At 33.4% G+C, this 18,098-nt stretch overlaps 1 non-coding gene across 1 annotated transcript; it reads right to left on the bottom strand.

Moving 5' to 3' along the window:
* Window positions 1–14,576: 14,576 nt before the first annotated feature.
* On the bottom strand, window positions 14,577–14,742 carry LOC111756592 (U1 spliceosomal RNA). The gene has a single exon (XR_002791018.1). It is a non-coding gene; the product is annotated as a U1 spliceosomal RNA (small nuclear RNA).
* Between the last annotated feature and the right edge of the window lie 3,356 nt (window positions 14,743–18,098).

Here is an 18,098-nt window from a genome sequence, read left to right as displayed (position 1 = left end):
TATGAGCATCCACTGACACACATCATTCCTAACTCACAGTTTGGGTTGCTCAAAACTCTCATATTTATGCAAAACAGGCAATAAATATTCTGACTGTTTAGGATTACTAAAATATGAACTACTTCAAAATTAATTTTAATGGCCTGAATAAATATTACAGTTAGTATAGGTAAAAGCAGTAAAGGGAATGGCTGCTATGTAATACATGTCTGCTATCTCATGTTAATTGAGATATCAGTTGCAGGAGGGAATAAACAAATACTACTGACCTGAGAAAGCTATGAGAAGGGGTAAAACTATATTCAGTTTCAAGATGATTTTTTTTAAGTAAATGAACATATGTCGTGATAACATGAGTGCTGAGTGGAAAGGCTGCACAGAATCCTGTAAAAGGATGATTCTTTTCCAGATTGGAAGAGGATGGCTATAGAAATGGAGCACGACTCAAACCTTCAATCATAGCTCTTACAATGCTTTTTATTTAACTGTATGAAATGAAATACAAGGAGAAAATATAAAGAGGAAGACAGAAAATGGATCGTAGTAGTCAGAGTTTCTGTCATATTGGAGGCAAGCTACTTGATAAAGGAGAAGCTTGTGCTGATTCACCACTCAGAGGCACAGCGCTGGAGCCTCTCCTGAGAGTGGCTGTGTGGCTGTCAGGGCCTCTGCTCTATGGAGCATCACTTGGTAGGAGACAGGGAGTGGGTGGATGCTGTTGCTCTCTCTTCAGCTCCCAGTAATCCATACACAGCCATGTTTATAGCATAATGTAATTGGAGGTGGCCTATGTATTCATGAACAGACAAATGAATAAGGAAACATGATATTTATTTACAGTGGAGTCCTACTCTGTCATAAAGAAGGATAAACCTATCTTTTACGAAGTGGACACACCATGAGACCAAAATGAGACACACAAGCTTAAATATCATATAATTCCTCTTAAATGAGAAACTCAAATTATAAATCTAGACCAAAATAAAAGCCATGCAATAGGAACCAGGGAGACTGATCATTTTAAAATGGAAAAGGGACCATGAAATGGAGAGAAGTAGAAGAAAGAGCAAAAGGATACAGAAATAATGGAGATGTGTTATGTACATATTCTAACTCTCCAGGAGAACTGGAATCATGATATACTACAAATGTGTACTAATAAAAATAACAATTGAAATAGTAGGCTTTAGTTATCATTGTGTCAGTCTCATTAATCTATGTCATTGTATTCAGTTTCCTCTGAACACTATCATCAGATTAACGTTCTGTTTTGTTTCTCCTCCGAAGTAGGATATACATTTCAACACATGAAGCCACAAGAATTCTCAAGCCAATCCAAACTATAGGAGCGCTACCTACAGGATGAAGGACTGAATATCTGGGAATGCAGTCTGAAATGTACACGTTTGGAGAAGAAGCATTCTCTAGGGTCATTGAGCAACTGAAGAGCGTCCTGGTCAAAAAGGCTATGCCGGAATTCTTCAATGCTTGGAATTAATTGCATATTTTCCCTAGTTCAATTCTACTCTCCAAGTGTATAAAAGACATTGGAAGTATTCATTTTATTTGTAATGTTTTAATTTTGTCTAAATTGAGAGGTGTCTGGCGAGCTCAACCAGGAGAGAATGAGACTCTTAATCTTATCTAAATTTAAGAAAAATTTCACTTGAAAATGTTATGATTTCTCATTAAATGATAATAAAAGTGGTGCAAAAAGGAAAGAATTTAACATGTTGAAGGTAGTTAAGTGATAAAAATTCTGTGCATTTATTGGAAAATCTAACTTCTGAGGTTATATTCTTTTCCTAAATAATGAAGAAAGAAAAAGAAACCTTCCCTATATGCTTATAACCTCACATGCTTTTCTGCATAAGACAAGTACAGGCTCCAGAGACTGCAGCTTCTTAATTAACTACCATGGGAATGGTTAGGTGTGAAATTAGTCACCAGAGGGAGTCCATATTAACCCTCAAAAACAATAGCAAAGGACTGAGGATAAATGAAAATACATGTAGAGATTGGGTCAGCAAAGTTCAAGGAGAGTACAAAGTGCGCTTTTACTGTTTCTTAAATTGCTGTTTCCTCCCAATTTCAAGCTTCGAATGAGCTAACTTTGATAGATGCAAAGGCCTTTTTATAGCTAAGGCATAGAAGGAAACAAAATTCATTTTTTTCCAGTGGCTATTTATCCACTGACCTTCACATTTACTTAACGGGAAAACTATTTTCTTACATGTTGATTCAATTTTTACAAGAATAAGCCATTTTATTAGCCTCCTAGGCAGGTAAACTGTGATAGTGGCTAAACACTCAAGTGTCAATAATCTGCTCAGTTTTCTCAGAATGAATCAATATCAGCCATGTAATTAACAATTGAAGCTATGTACACAATTGGGTCTTTTAATCAAGTATGAAAGGAAGCAGAAATTGAAAACAAGACAGTCCTTCGAAGTAGTTCCCATTGTGAATTTCTGTAATTTTAAGACTATATAATAGATAAATGGAATATATAAATTGTTGTCTCACTCCTTTCAAATTGCTTTAATGATGATTTTTTAAAGCAAAACACAGGCTAAAATCTAAGCTATACATACAGTATTGCAAAATTTAAGCACTTGGACATTGGAAAAGACTGCAGTGGAAAAAAGTATTATGTTCCATGTGCTCTACGTTCTCTATTGTCTTTGTTTACCCAGATGTTAGGCTTGAAGAGAAGTAAAATTAAGCATTTATTCAGTTTTTGTGTGTTAAACTTGTACTTCTGCCATGAAGCATGATAGGAACTGTATCAGAACTTGTATCACTGTATACCCTGTAGTGAGGGCTTGAACACACTGCTCTGTCCTTAACATTTTTCATGGTGTACAAACTCTCCTAAAGTACTCAGGCAGAAAAAAAAAATAATAATGGGAGCTGTCACCTCTATGCAAGCCTTAAATTCTTGAATCCAAGTTTTAGTTGATGACTCTATTACTACCTACCAGTTTTTAAACATGTACATATTCATCTTACCTTACCTTTCTTCTATTACAATCTCTGATAGGGAAAACTCTGTAGCTAAGTTACAGGTGACCTGTCTGACCCATTTCTAAATCTGTATGTATAGCACAATCCTAACTGGATCTCTATAATACAGAGAAATTGTCTAGATTCTAGCTACAATATCTTCTAGTTGTATGACCTTGGACAATTTAAACTTTACATTTGTTTTCTTTTTATTTTTTATTTAACTGGTTTACTCATAATTCTCACTTGTAGGGATACTGTGAATATTAAATCAGCAATTAATTTCCAAACAATATTTTAGGAACATGGTAATTTTCTAGGAAATAATATTTGTTGCTGCTGCTGATTGTATTATTGCCATCGGCTGGGGTTATAATCAGTGAATATCTGTTGTGACTATTTTGTATTCTGTGTAATTCACTCTACTCAAGTTGAAAAGAGCTTGCTTTGATTTTGACTTTATTATGTTTTCTTTTTTTCAACTTTATACTTTCAGTATAAATGAAATGTTCTCATTGTGAATAGAATTTTTTCCCTACTTCTTTATTATTATTATTTTTTTAATCTGACCTGTTCTCTACGTATTTTGTAAGTTATACCTCTGGGATGAGATAGCTATGGCTACATCCTTACATTTACTGCAATTACCAGCTGATTTGAGAGAAGGAATATGAGAAACTATCTGTAGCTTCCAGAATTTGAAGTCATGTGTAGGGAAACAGTGTCACAGAAGTTCCATAGGCAAGGCTTACAAAAACACAAGATTTGATCCAGGTCTAATAAACACAGATGTGATAACTTACCAGCCATGGCTGTGGAAAAGGTGCGAATCTTGGTGCAGGCTGTGCAGAACTGATATACAATAGGAAGTGAGGAACAAAACATGAAAAAGCTGATAAACCCAGAGCCCTGTCCCTTCAACTCAGTGCCTACATATGCTGTAGCTGTTGAAGAAACTGGTTACAGTGGGAATTTGGCACAATACAAATGTTAAATGTGTAGCCATGGAGTGAATATATTAAAAATAGTGAAATTATGTTTCCCATAATGTTACCTAAATAATATTTGTAAAAATATCATTTGACATATAAAACTTTTTGCAATCTTACAATGAATCAAAATAAAATCTGCATTTCCCTTAGCAAATTATGGGTGCTCTCTCATATTTATGAGATACTACAGTGGACTTTGTATTTGTTTGTTTTGAAGAATGAAGACAACATATGCACCCTCTTCTCCTTACTGTAGTAGTCAGATTGTACCGGTGCCCATGCAAGTGAACGAATCCAGAATGACCTTAGTCAATGGGGTAAGGCAAAAAGCTTGTATCCTCTTAAAATATTTGCTAAAACATTAAAAACTCACTGTCAGTTATATATATGCAGAAAAAATTATAATATAGCAAAAGTATGTTTATTTAATATACTACAATTTAGAATGAAATAATAATAAAATCAATATTTAAATCTTTAACTAAAAACATTGAAGAACAGTTTGAACAATGGCTGCCTTTCTCTTCTGACCTAACCTAGAACATGGAGGAAGAGTGTCTCTGTGCCTTGGGAAACAGCCAGACTTCTTTCTAGGTTCGGATCCCCTTCCATCTTTCTCTCATATGTGCTTCTAATGCCATAAAATATCTCCCCTAGTTTTGTAAAAGTTCATGCTTCCTATGTCTTTTTGTTTTGGATAATGTCATTTATTTGGGATGTTATTTTTGCTGTTGTTGGAGTGACTTCCACATGTTGATCAAGTAACATCTTCTAAATTCCCATTGCAAATCCTCAATCTCTGCTACAGCAGCAGTGACAGGATTTCCACAGTATGATGCTCCTTCTTTGTATTACTTGTTTCAAATTTCACTTAGGGTATTTCCATTCTTCTCTTCTCTGTTACACTTTCGTGTTGGTCCAGTCCCTTTTTTGGATGAGATTTGTCTGTGGACGTGACATTTATCAACTCTTAAGTTTGTAATTTATGGACGAAAGACCGAGCATAGACACTTTGCTTCCCCTCATTCACCTCTACTGAGTATGACTTGATAAGTGAAATTTGAACTTTTATGCTAGAGTACTGCTTTGGTTGAAGGGTGATAACTAAACTATGTGTTTTGTTGGCCATTTCCCTGCAACCCTTCTTGATCCAGACAAATCTTTATGTGAAGATTTCAGTAGCCATAAAATATTCATAAACATCTAAATGAGTGGTTTTTATTATGTGTTATAAGGAGTCTTTCAATATTTGGAGAGCGATGAGTGATATAAACACACAGATATTAGAGTTATATAAGTTATAATTGCTATAATGGAAGAATGAATATTTAAATGAGGCAGACACAAATGTCCAGAATGTGGTTAATATTTTCACTCTTTTCTTTTCTATTTTTTAATGAGAAAAATGTACTTGTTTTTAATTCTAAGACACTAAACTAGTGGTTTTTTTACGTTTTAGCAAATCAGCATAATTTTACTACAGCTTTTGGGAAGAAATGATTTCTCATATATAATAACCTCCTGTATACTAAGGGCAAGACAATATATTTGAGATCACAGGGTAAAGCTACTGTGAGAGTTGCAGTGCTTTCTTTGTTTTTAGGGGATGAGAGTTGGCAACCTCTTCCTCCAACTTCAGCCACAGTTTCCGGCATCACTCCTCTTGCTGTTGGTATCTTGCAAGTGGCCTCAAAGTTAAGCCCTCTTTACGTCCACCACCCCCTACAAGAGTGCAGACTCTTCAAAATACCTCTTTTTCCCATGTTAGACCTTCCAGGTCTTTCTGCTTTTATCACACCTCAGTAGATACTCTTGAACACATGCATATGATTAATCCTAATGTACCTGACACCTTTTTTGGGTGAGCAAAGTAATCATTGTTGGAAAAGCTAAATTCTATTTTTCAACACCAATAACAAAAAAATTGAAACCTGGTATCACTGTGTCATTTAGGCTGAACTTGAACTCACTAAGTAGCCCACCCTGAGCTTGAACCTGCAGTGATCCTACTGCCTGAGGGCTACCAAGCTAGCCTGAAAACTCTTCTTTCATAAAGTTCTTTCATTCTCTATTTGAAAAGCAATTGCTTTCTTCACTGCCTGGTATCTGAGAAGAGATGTTTCTCAACTTTACATTTTGTTCAGGTCTGAGGTACATATGAACACGTACTGTTTAACAGGTCTTCAACTAGCATAGCCACCTACCCCTCTTAATTCCAGACATTCTGTTTGCTTTAACTTTGTGTGTTTTATCACATTTCTTGTATTACAACAAAATGCTGTTATTTCCTGAGTATATTTGTGGATGTTTCTCTTTGCCATGTTTCAAGAGATCATGTCATATGATAAACATAGATATTATGTCAAATGCTTCCATTTCTCAGAAGGACTGCATGTATTTAATATTTAGTTTCAGATAGTATCTAAAGGGTTTCAATATACCATTTGCCTAATAAAAAGAAAGGATCATAAATATCTTCACTGTGTTACTTAGAGTTGAGTATAGGAACAAAACTGACAGTGCCAAAAGAAGTGCTATATTTTATATTCTTAGAATTTTTTGAGAATTTAATATGCCACTGAGAGCAAATTTGTTCTAGTTTCTCTAGTTAAATACTTCCCTGAATTTCTTTTACTTGTGGAAAGGAAAATGACAGTATAAACTATATATGGCAAAAAATAAAACATTCATCTTTGAAAATAAGGTTGCAACTATGAGTTTATAACTTTCTTTACAAGATACAGTAAATAATCATTATGCTATTGAATATTCTAATATTTAAAAAGACTATTCCTTACTTGTGTGGTAAATAATTGGGGCATAATGATGAATAAACACAAATTCTAATATCACAAAAATTATGTGTTATGGAAAAAGGTATATTTTAACAACTTTTTGAAATGCGCATGATTGAGGAATGATCAGAGGGTATTTATTAGCTGTATGTTGGGTCAAGAGAATTGGACTCATACCTGTGAGGGTGATGTCAAAGAGTACACATGTTCAGAGTTTGGAGAATGACAATGATTTGATTGAGAGATGGGGTGAGTAGAGGGCTGTGGAAGGACAGGGCAGTAGCACACCAAGTCACATATCTTTGATCAAGGGAAGAAAAGGTTGTAGAATAATTACGCTCTTTCACCAAAGGTCCTAGAGTGGTGTCACAGAACATAGATCAAGGGAGGCCACAAACGAAGTTGGTGCAGGTGGTTTGTAGTTTTAGATCAACCACATCCTGGGACTTGGTATCCATCATAGACAGAGGTAAGAAATCTGTGAGGAAGGCAGTGATCCACAGGAGCAAAGCAATTTAGATCTAAGTATATCAAACAGGATACGCACTTCAGGGCTCTCATCCAGCGAAGAAGGTTCCTTGTAACATTACTATCAGAAGGGTCTCCTTTCTTCTTTCTCCTTGTGTCTTGTATTTTTACACTTTCCTTTTGTTTTGTGGTTTTACTGCTTTATGTAGTATATGAGATACTTAAAGAAAGAATTAATCAATGATAATGAAAATACCCTGTATGTTTATCTCTACATTCATGTTTTCATGTTTTACTATTTTCATGTTCATGTTTTACTATTTTATGAATGATTTACATCACCAATAGTCAGTTTTAAACAAAATGATTTTATAATTTTTGTGATTCACAAAATTTAACACATTTTCACTTTTTAATTAATTTTTTAAACATCATTTGCAAGTCAGTGTTCTAATAAATCATATTACTCCTGAGGACATAGCTCAGTGGCATAAGGGCCTGCTTGACAAGTGTAAAGTCCTGAGATCAATTTCCAATATTAAAAAAAAAAAAAACCTGTATTATTGCATTCAATGTTTTGCAAGGACATAAACAGCAAAACAGCAAATGTCACTACCACAGTCCTGATGGTCCAAACGTGTACATACTGTATGAAAATTGATATCCTGTATGTGGAATCGATTTTTTTAGAGAATTGAAAAATTAAAAATGTTACAAAATTTCAAAAAAAATGATAGGAACTGTCTTCAAAATAGTTGCTCACCTTACCACATATCAGCATACAAAATTAATCAAACAACATAAGTGCTATCCGTTCATTACAATGATCTACTAGAATGAGTAGTACAATTATCTTAGCTATCTTGTGTATAATACATATATATATATATATATATATATATTTTTCCTTTCCTTTTTTTCTCCTTTCCCAGTTGTTCTTTTCTTTTGAGTAGTTTATTTCAGGTTGGTTTTTTTGTTTGTTTGTTTGTTTGTTTTCTAACACTAGGGAGACAATATGATATTTACACATGCAAGTCCAATTCATTTCACTTATGAATATGGTCTCCATTTGCATCTATTTACTATAAAAGTCTGTGCTTATCTTTCTTTTTAGCTAAGTAGTACTCCATTATAGAAAAATACTATATTTTTAAAAAATCCATTTCTCAGTTGATAGGCACTTGGGTTGTTTCCAAGATTTAGTTATTACAAAGTGTATTGCTATAAAAATGGGTGCACATATATTACTGTAGTATGATGTTTTCAATTCTTCTAGAAAAATACTCAGAAGGGGAATAGCTAGGTTGAATGAGATCTCTAATACTTGGATTAAAAAAAAAAGAGAGAGAGAGAGAGAATATGGTATCCATTGCTGATTCCGTATTGTCATGCTATGATATTGGGTAATGCTTTTATTCTTTGTTCAGAGTGGTTTTATTCTATTGCATGTTGTTTAATTTCAACATACATTAAGATATGGACAGCTACTTTGAAGAGAAAAAGAGACATTATAGTAGCCATTGTTGATTTTCTATTGTTTATTGATTTTGAAGGCCTATAATGCCTTCATTACTCTGTTCTGATCAGTTTTATACTATTTTGTTTTGTATTAATCCATTGTCTGTGAAGATATAGACAACCAGTGAGAAGAAAACAAGAGACATTATGGTAGCCACTGTAGATCTCCTGTTGTCTTGCTTTGAAATCAGTGTCACTTAGATTGCTTATTCTGATCTGCTTTGTTTTGTTATGTTATGTTTAGTTTTACCCTCTTTAAAATTAAAAGAAAAAAAAAACTACTTAGTTATTTGCTCTATTGTTACGTGAAAGTACATAGACCACTTCCTTTTCTGTTGATTTTTATATTATGTGAATAGATTACATTTTTATAATTACATTCTTTTACATATGTCTTATTTTGTCACTAAGAAAATACTTTGATCATGTTTGTGCATACAATTTGACTTTTTGTTGATATCTGAAGGATACTTTATATAAATGATTTCTTGATTTATGAAGTATTCAAGCATTTCAGATTTTGACATATGTAACCAAATGTACATATATTTTATTTTACACCTCTGACAATAGCAAATGAGAGTCACTGCACTCACATTTATGGAAAATATTATCATATTTTCTTTTTCAGTTTTGTGATAACTTAATAAATGCAGATTTCTAAAGAATACCTTCTTTTTAATTATCATATAGACTTGTTTATATACAAATGAGATATTGTGGTTCTCTACATCATTTCTTTATACATTTTTAGAGTTGTATGTGTAATAAGTACTGGCAACATTGTTTCTCTCAGAAGTTATTTCTACTAGTATTTTTGAAAGGTTAGTGATGATTTTTGAAACTTACATGTCTTATTTTTCAACTAAAAATCTGTAAATCTTCTATTTTTTGGAATTTGCATATGATATCATAGTCAAAAAATTTTAACATTTTGTTTGTATTGGTCAATATTTCACAGACTTCATAGTCTATGTCTCCTCAGACTTCACGTGGAAAGATGATGTATGCAGTAAAAAGGAAATAATAAAGGAAATAAAACCTTCATTAATTTCTGCATAGCTGAAATCAGATCCAAAAGGATAACAAACTTCCCATGGCGGGAAGTGGCACACTCACATGCTAAGAAACAACCATACACCGAGGATCTGAGGTCCTAGAAATACAGTCTTCTCAGACATGTTCTAGCTTTCCCCAAACAGGAATGTATTTTTATCTTTACCATCAAAACATCAGGCAGGGGAGAAAGAAAGAACATTCCCAGTGGAGTGAGAATGCCAGGGGCTCCAATCTCAGGGGCTTCTGCCCAGCTACTGATAAAATGAGCCTCAGATCCCTGAAAATGATGTGGTGGATATATGGGAGCCTGATCTCTAGGAGTTCCCAGACCTCTTCCCCTAGTCCTAGGAAATCAGGCAGCCAATAGAATCAGAATTCTCAGACAGAAGCTTAGATAATTCTCCTGCAGAAAATTTAGCTGTTTCACGAAAAGACATTTTGATACAAGCACTTAGATATTACTCACTGAAAAATTGTCTTCAGGTTGGCATCTCTACATGGTGTCAATAATAACATGTGTCTATTCCAAAAGATTTTCAGGATATCATATGAAAGCTATACAAATTATAATTATACTGTGACTATGGATCGGAAGGGTGTTGTAACAGGAAGAGGAAAGTTATAAGAGATTAATCTCTCCTATTAAACAAACCAAGTAGCTAAATATTTGTATGGGACAATAGAAAAGATTGTTATATAGGGGTAATATTTAAACATAAATTAGTGCAAACCAAAGCATATAATAGCCTGTTAAATTTTAAATAATATAGTGTTGATTAAATAAAATGGTATTGCTTAATATATTCCTCTATGCTGTGTTATATAAATAGTTTACATTTTCATCAGGAGTCATACACAAATAGTTTTTTTCTTTGTTCATTTATATATTTAATCATTTTGCAATTCTTTTTGGATAGCCAAAATTAAGGGTCTAACTTTGTGTTTTTTGTCCTAAAGAGTGAGTCAATGATAAAATCAATAAATTGTGTGATTCTCATGTTCAACCATGTAACTATCATTACTAATATTTATGCTTTACTTGATATTGGGTAACTGAAAGTATAAATCCCTTCATTAAACACACCTCCCTAACCGCACTCAAAGATAGCTTGGCTGATGGATGCATTGATTAGTTTGTGATCATCGTTCTAAAATACACTGAACTCTCACATTGCATGCTGGTATAGTCTTTATCAATTATGCCTTTAAAAAACCTGGAAAGCAATTTACAACACTGAAAAATGTAATTCTATTTTAGGAGCATTGCTTTCTGTTCCTAGTAATTTAAAATTTGCAGTCACTTATTGACTGACTTATTTTTTTAGTTCTGGCTATTGAAGGCAGGGCCACAGCAGTAGCCCTCTTCCTCCATTTTAATTTTGAGACAGGTCTTCTCCGATGTTGTTAAATTGCCCAGGTTATGCTCAAACTGGGGATCCTCCAGCTTGACCTTTCTCGAAGGCTGGGATTACAAACTTGCAATTGTACACCTGTATACCGAGCTCACATATTGAATTTTTACATCTTTTGGTTTTGTTTTTTATATCCTGAACTCTGCACTATATTTTCCTAATTCTCTTAGAACTCTCTGTAAAAACATACCGCTTTTTGGTATGTCCTGTTCTTCAGTGGGCGACTGTTGCTGTCAAAACTTCTTCACATAAAATAGGAAGAGTGTTAAAGTCTGCTGCCTTAGTTGGGAGACTAAAAAAGTAAAAGACCTGCTCCCTAATCCACCATATGAATCATCTGGGAGCAGAAACCAGATGATAAAATCATTTACACTGACCTTGCTTCATTTATTTATTTGTGAAAAAATAGTGGGTTTGGGACTGTAAGTATCTCCCAGGAGTAGAGTATATATATTTTTTTCCTAACATGGGAAAACTCTGGGTCCAGATTTGACCCCTCACATAGAAAAAAAGCTATCAAAAGACAGCTAACTCATGATCCTGTAAGCACATTAATTTACCCACCTGTATCCTCCCTATTTAAACAACATATAAACTATTCATTAACTTTTTAAGGGCCACCTTTCTATTGCTTTGAGAATGGCTCCCACTCACCTGAGAATAGAGGTACAGTTTTCAGGTTCTCCTTTTTGCAGAAAGTCAGCATCAGTATGCAAACGTTGCAGTAATTTGTCCATATTAAATATTTAATTGAATCAATTATAGTAAGCAAAATGTGAATCTTTTGACAACGCATTTATTTTTATTTATTGTTCCATTTATCTTCATTATGGCAAAGTTATTTACCTCTCACATATTGTTTCATCCTTCTTGACCGCAGTTGTTGGATTTCTACTCTGTACTAAGTTATCTCCACTGACACCATTTCTTCAATCTCTCCACAAAAATGCCTGTTACCCAAATCACCTGTGACAGCTCTGTTTCCATGCCTGGAAGTTTCTTGGTTTTTAAGCTTGATCTGTGTTAACCTGTTAGGAGTGAGCATTTTTATTCTGCTTAAATGCTCTGATTTTACTCACCTGAGCATATCACTATTTTCAGTAGAGTTTACACCTTCTTTATTTATTACTCTTCTTTCCCTGATCTCCCAATCTCTATATTCTGGTGTGCCTCCAGGTTGGTATCTGTGATTCTGTTTATATCCATGCCAGACATGATTTCATCTGACCACAGATTTAAATATCCTATGTGTTCTAGTACTTCTAAAATCCTGTTTCTTTTAGATTTCTTGCTTGATTCACTTTCATGTATCAGCTCAATGTGCCTACTTTTAATAGGCCCATCAAAGTTAGCAGTATGGTATGATTTTGACATCTGTTGTTGACTCACATATTTTTTTCTCCTGCAAGTTTTTATTTTCCCTGTTGCAGAAGAGACAATTCTGACTTTTCTATTTTTGTAAGCCAAATGCCATGCAATCATGCATGATTCTTATCTTTATCTTACAGAATTCATTCATTTTGCAGTAAACTATTGTGATTATTTGTAGAAAATTCTAAAATATTTCTAGTTTTCAGATCCCTATTTTTTTACCTTCCTGATCTGGACAATTACAATTTCACTACACACCTGTGGTAATCTATCAAATGGGAATCTTTAAGAAGTTTCTGTACACTTTCAACCTAACAGGCTGAGCAAGCTTATACAAATCTCTGTATTCAAACCTCTCGAAAATCTAAATATTTTCATTGACTTTAATCTCAACATGAAATCAGTTCCTTAACACAGTAGCAAAGCATCCCATTGCCCTCTCCACCAAAGTCACTTGCTGCTCCTCATTCCTCAGAGTCTCCCCAGTCCTCACCTGACTGGCCTTCTTAGTACTTAAAAACTTCAAAATTCTACTAATATCAGGGCCTTAACAAGTGGCATGTGTTTTGCCTTGAAATCTCTCTAGGTTTCTAGTTCTCACTTTATTGTGCAAGTCATTAAAAAATAATTCAATGGTATTTTTAATTGTAACTGTCCTACTTATTCTATTTAAATGAGCAAGAATCTAGTTTTTTTTTTCTTTCATTGAGTAAAAGGAAAAATAACATAGAAGTATACACACAAAGTAAAAAAAAAAATTCCATACCAAAATATTAGACTCTTTCCATAATTGGTAGTCATTCCATATTTTCATACAACTAAAGCTTTTGACAAAGTATGCTTTCTTAAAATTTCCATCATTTTTTTTTTTTTTTTATTTATGTGAAGGATTCATTTAAAATAGTATCTTTTCATATAATTGTCCTGTCAAAATTATTTGACAGGTATCTGTCAAATTATTTTTGTAACTCAATTTATCTATCTCCAAAATTAATAACCTGTTATTGATTGCTTTCTATTTCTGCAAGCTTAGAAATAAAATATATTGTCATGTCTGATGGTATTTTCTCATTGCTTCTAAATAGAAAAAGTTTTATGCTGCTTCTTTTCATCTTTAAATTCCTTTAGCAATCTAGCAAAAACTTTGAGCTTGCATCCTGAAAGGAGTTCGATTTGTTCTTTACAAATTACTTTTAATTTCAATTTCCTGTTTACTTTATTTTTTTAACCTTCTTGAACTTTCAGTATATTATTTTTGCTACAGATGGTTAAAATACTGCTGGAGTTGAATGATTTTCCTTCCATCCCTTTTTCTGTTTATACTGATTTTTTGCAAATTTTTTCCATTCAGTAAGCAGAATATATCGTCCTTATTGATGAAAACTAAAATTTCTGAGTTTGTTTTTTACTCATTTTTGAGAGAATGAATGAAAAACATACAGAGATTGTGGTGTATAACCTAGTTGATATGGTTAAGAACTGGGAGATTTAGGTACAAGTCTTAATCTTTGTAATACAAAAGTGAATGAGCTTCTTAATTGGAAAATACAGTAAGAACAATATTAACAGTACTTAAAACTAATATTTAGTCTCTAATATTTAGCAAATAATTTTAGAAAAAAATGAAAACATTTGCCAAACACTAAACCTCTTTGGGATTTTACTAATTATTTAATGGATTTTATTCAGGGAAGAAAGTATGGAATCCCAGAGGTATGGAATTAGAATAGAGGCACAGAAAACAATGAAAACAAAATACAAATCAACAATATCTTTATTCACTATTTTGAGTTGCTAAGTTGCCACCAATGGTAGCTAAGATGCCCTGGTAAATGATATTTTGTGTAGATTTCTGGAGGACTAGAATTCTCTCATTTCTCCTAAACTTGTTTCTATGTGGGCATTGTTTTATTTTATTTTATTTATTTCACTTTATTTCATTTCATTTCATTTTCCAATGAAAAGCACGAATGCCCCCCTCCCCACCATCACAAATAATGCAATCAAGTTTTGCACCTTTGGAGAAATCATAGAGGTCATCACATTTGTAATGCACTGAATAAACTTTGTCCTGGAAAAACCACTCTGGAGATTGTGATATCTCCCCTTCCAGCTAAGTATTGCATCCTATTTTAGAGTAGTATGCTGCCTCACTACATGCTTTTAACTTTTTTCATACGCATGCTGTCTTTGATCAGGTCTTCTAATCATATATAAACCAAGGTTTTTCACTTACGGAAAGCAAATGCTGGTCTTCTCGTAAGTCTGCCATTATGATTATAACCTGTACGATATGAAGTGATAGAATTTCTATTATGTTCAGAGATTAGCTACAAAATATTAAAAAGAAGTACAAATACCATGTACCCTCTTCTTTCTCTGTTCTCTGCCTAGCATTTAACCTGCGTTTTGAAATTCCTCACTTTCAGTACCATCATTTGTCCCATCTAGTAACAAAGCTTTTCGCGCTTGTCAACTTTGATTCATGTAAAGTTGGGTAAATAATACAAGGTTAGTTGGAAACACAACTGTGTTCTATTGCATACCATTTTAAGGATTCTCAGTCTAGCTCCCAGTGATCATGACTTGAAACTCCTCCACTGTATTTTTATAACGTAATCATTAGGCTCTTGCTAAAAGTGTACATTCTATTTGACAAGGAAACATTTCAATTGCCTTTCATGTTAAATCACGTGGGTGAAAAAATAAATTATTAATACATTTTTGCATTTTTCTCTGCACTTATTGTCTGTATAAGATTAATCAACTCACTTTCTCATACTTATTTTTTGTCATTAACAAAGTGACATATGAACAATATCTATCTGTTAAATTTCCTGGAACAAATTAAAGGAAATTCAAATGTAAGTTATAGAATGAATTGCAAATATTTTACAAAAGATAAATAAAACATATCATAAATTTTAGAAGACAGCAAGCTTAACCTCCCACAGTGTTGAGATTCGCCACATGCTTGGTGTATAAACTTGTCTAATGAACTGTTTCTTTTTGAACCTCATTTCCCCTCACCTGCAAAAGGATGTCATCATTATTCATAGGAAAGATTATGATTCCTTCTGAAAATACATTTAAATCACCTAGTATAGGTGCTCACATATGGTGCTAAGAAGTGATAATTCCTTACCCCCTTTAATATGCATAACAACTTTGCTGCTTTACTTTTTTTTTTATCGATTATCACACCTCAAATAAAATTCATTGGCTATGACATTGCCACTGTGCAAAGCTCTTCTAAATTTCAAAAGATAAATCTGAATATGTGAGAAAGGCAGATTCCTAGAGTGAGGTCAATGCATACTGTGCAATAATCTGTGAGATACAGGGCATAGGAGTCTTCGTTGCTCTCTGTATAATCAGCTCACTTTCATGCCCACAGTAATCCTAGGAGTCACATGACATTATCACCTCCAGTTTACATGATGAGATGAGGCACAGAGAAACTCAGCATGGGCCATGGTTATGCAGCTAGGAAAAAGTAGAGTTGAACACCCTGTACTTGCGCTCTGAACAAGTAAGCACACTTGCCTCGTCAAATGACACAGATCTCAGAATTCTACATTTTATAGAAGATCCTCTCAGAAGTCACTAAATCAACAGGAAAATAGACAAAGTTGAAATGGGGAAGGGGCATTGTTGTATCTTAAAACTGCACAGCATTGATCCTTCAAGGCCAGGAAGAAATCACTGCCTACGATTTGTCTTTCTGTCCTTAGCTCAGCAGATTTTTTTTCTTTAAAGTCCTTCCATTTTTGCAGACAGACAAGGTCACAAAGATACACAATGGCCTAAATTTTTTTTTAAGCTAGCTTTCTGACTGGAGAGTCAGTGACATTTACAGCTCTTTAATTATACACAAATGCCCCTTTCATCTTGCATAATGCTGAGCAATAAAATAAAATGCACATTCTTTCCTCTGGGTGGCTATTTGGAACAGAAAGCATTTGTAGTATGTGTTAATCAGCACATCTATATTTTGGCGAGGTATATATGGGCAGTAGGTGCAGGAGGACACTTAGTCTATTATAATGAATTTATGGTGCTGAAGAATCCACAAAAGGGTTAGAAAATGTTGGCTATTGTGCTCTTTTTAAAAAAATATATTGCCTAGGATGCAGAAGTGCTGACTATTGGGAAACAAAAGTTGATTATAAAGAAGCAAATAGCATGACTTGAAGTTACATTAAAATAATTTTTAAGAATTTGATTAGGAGACATGGAAGCCAAGGTACAAGAAAGACGGTGTACTGTTACTTACAAATAAATGTTTCTTGGCAAGACTTAGTAAGAATGTTGGCTCTGGGAGAGAGACAGACAGAAATTCCATTTTCAGGGGGTGCACAGAGAAACCACAAAAACTAAATAATTAAGGACAAGTTGGAATGTGTAATAACATAATCCAAGAACTATAATTATTATATCAGTTTGACTATTCATTTTATGATCATCCTTACTTCTTTGGTTAGCATATGTTGCAAAATATTCTGAGTCTTTCCTTTTGCCAGGTATTTATTAAATAAGTATAATTTATTTCTGGAAGATACGAGCTCCTAAAGGTTTAAAGTTCATTTTACTAAAAACAAATATCTAGGCCACAAGATTATCTTGAATGCAGAAAATTTATATCACATAAGCAAATATTTAAGCAGCTAAATTAACATTGCATAAAAATGCTTTGTAAAAAAATTCAGGTCAAAATGTGTACCTACAAAATATTAGTTCTTACTATTTTTAATTCAGACATTTTTTGACTTTCAAGTTAACTGCCAAGTATATTTTAAGAATTTTATTGTACTTCATCTTTTTATACTATAAAAAACGCTTTAAACTACTTAGGAATATTTATGAAATTGTGCTAAGAACTGTATTCTAAAAGAGAAATACAGTTTAGTGATTCCCAATCAAAAAGATAAATTTAAAGAAGAGAACATACTTTAAAGATATAAAAATAAATTAGTATGTAGTTATTTATTTATTGTTTATTTACTTGTTTAGTTTTTTGAGACAGTGTCTCATTTTGCAGTGTGAGGTTGGCCTTGAACTCACTAAGTAGCATAGGTGACCTTGAACTCACAGTGATGTTCTTACCTCAGCCTCCCAAGTGCTAGAATTACAGGCACAGACCTCCATGCCTGGCTCGGTGTGACATGAGTAGCAAATACTAAAATATTGAAAAATTGGTAGGAGGAAAATTTATATGGCTATCATGATCAACGAAGCCCTTACAAAATATTTATCATTAATTCTCAAAGGAAATGGCAATTTGCAGCAGTAAAAACCAAATATTGTCTGAAAATGTCTTTTGCAGATATTTATACATAAAAGCAGGGATAGTCCATGTCTTGAAAGATATTCAAACACTTAACAGTAGTATAAGCACAAAAGGCAAGTTTGGAATCCTCCATGATTAGAGATTTTATTTTGGAATTAGTAAAAATATGCAGTATTTCGACATGGGA

This window comes from Cavia porcellus, unplaced genomic scaffold (assembly GCF_034190915.1).
Source record: "Cavia porcellus strain 051 isolate PalLab524CR breed Dunkin Hartley unplaced genomic scaffold, mCavPor4.1 scaffold_18, whole genome shotgun sequence".
Classification (NCBI taxonomy): Eukaryota; Metazoa; Chordata; class Mammalia; order Rodentia; family Caviidae; genus Cavia; species Cavia porcellus.
This window is presented reverse-complemented; position numbering and strand designations above follow the sequence as displayed.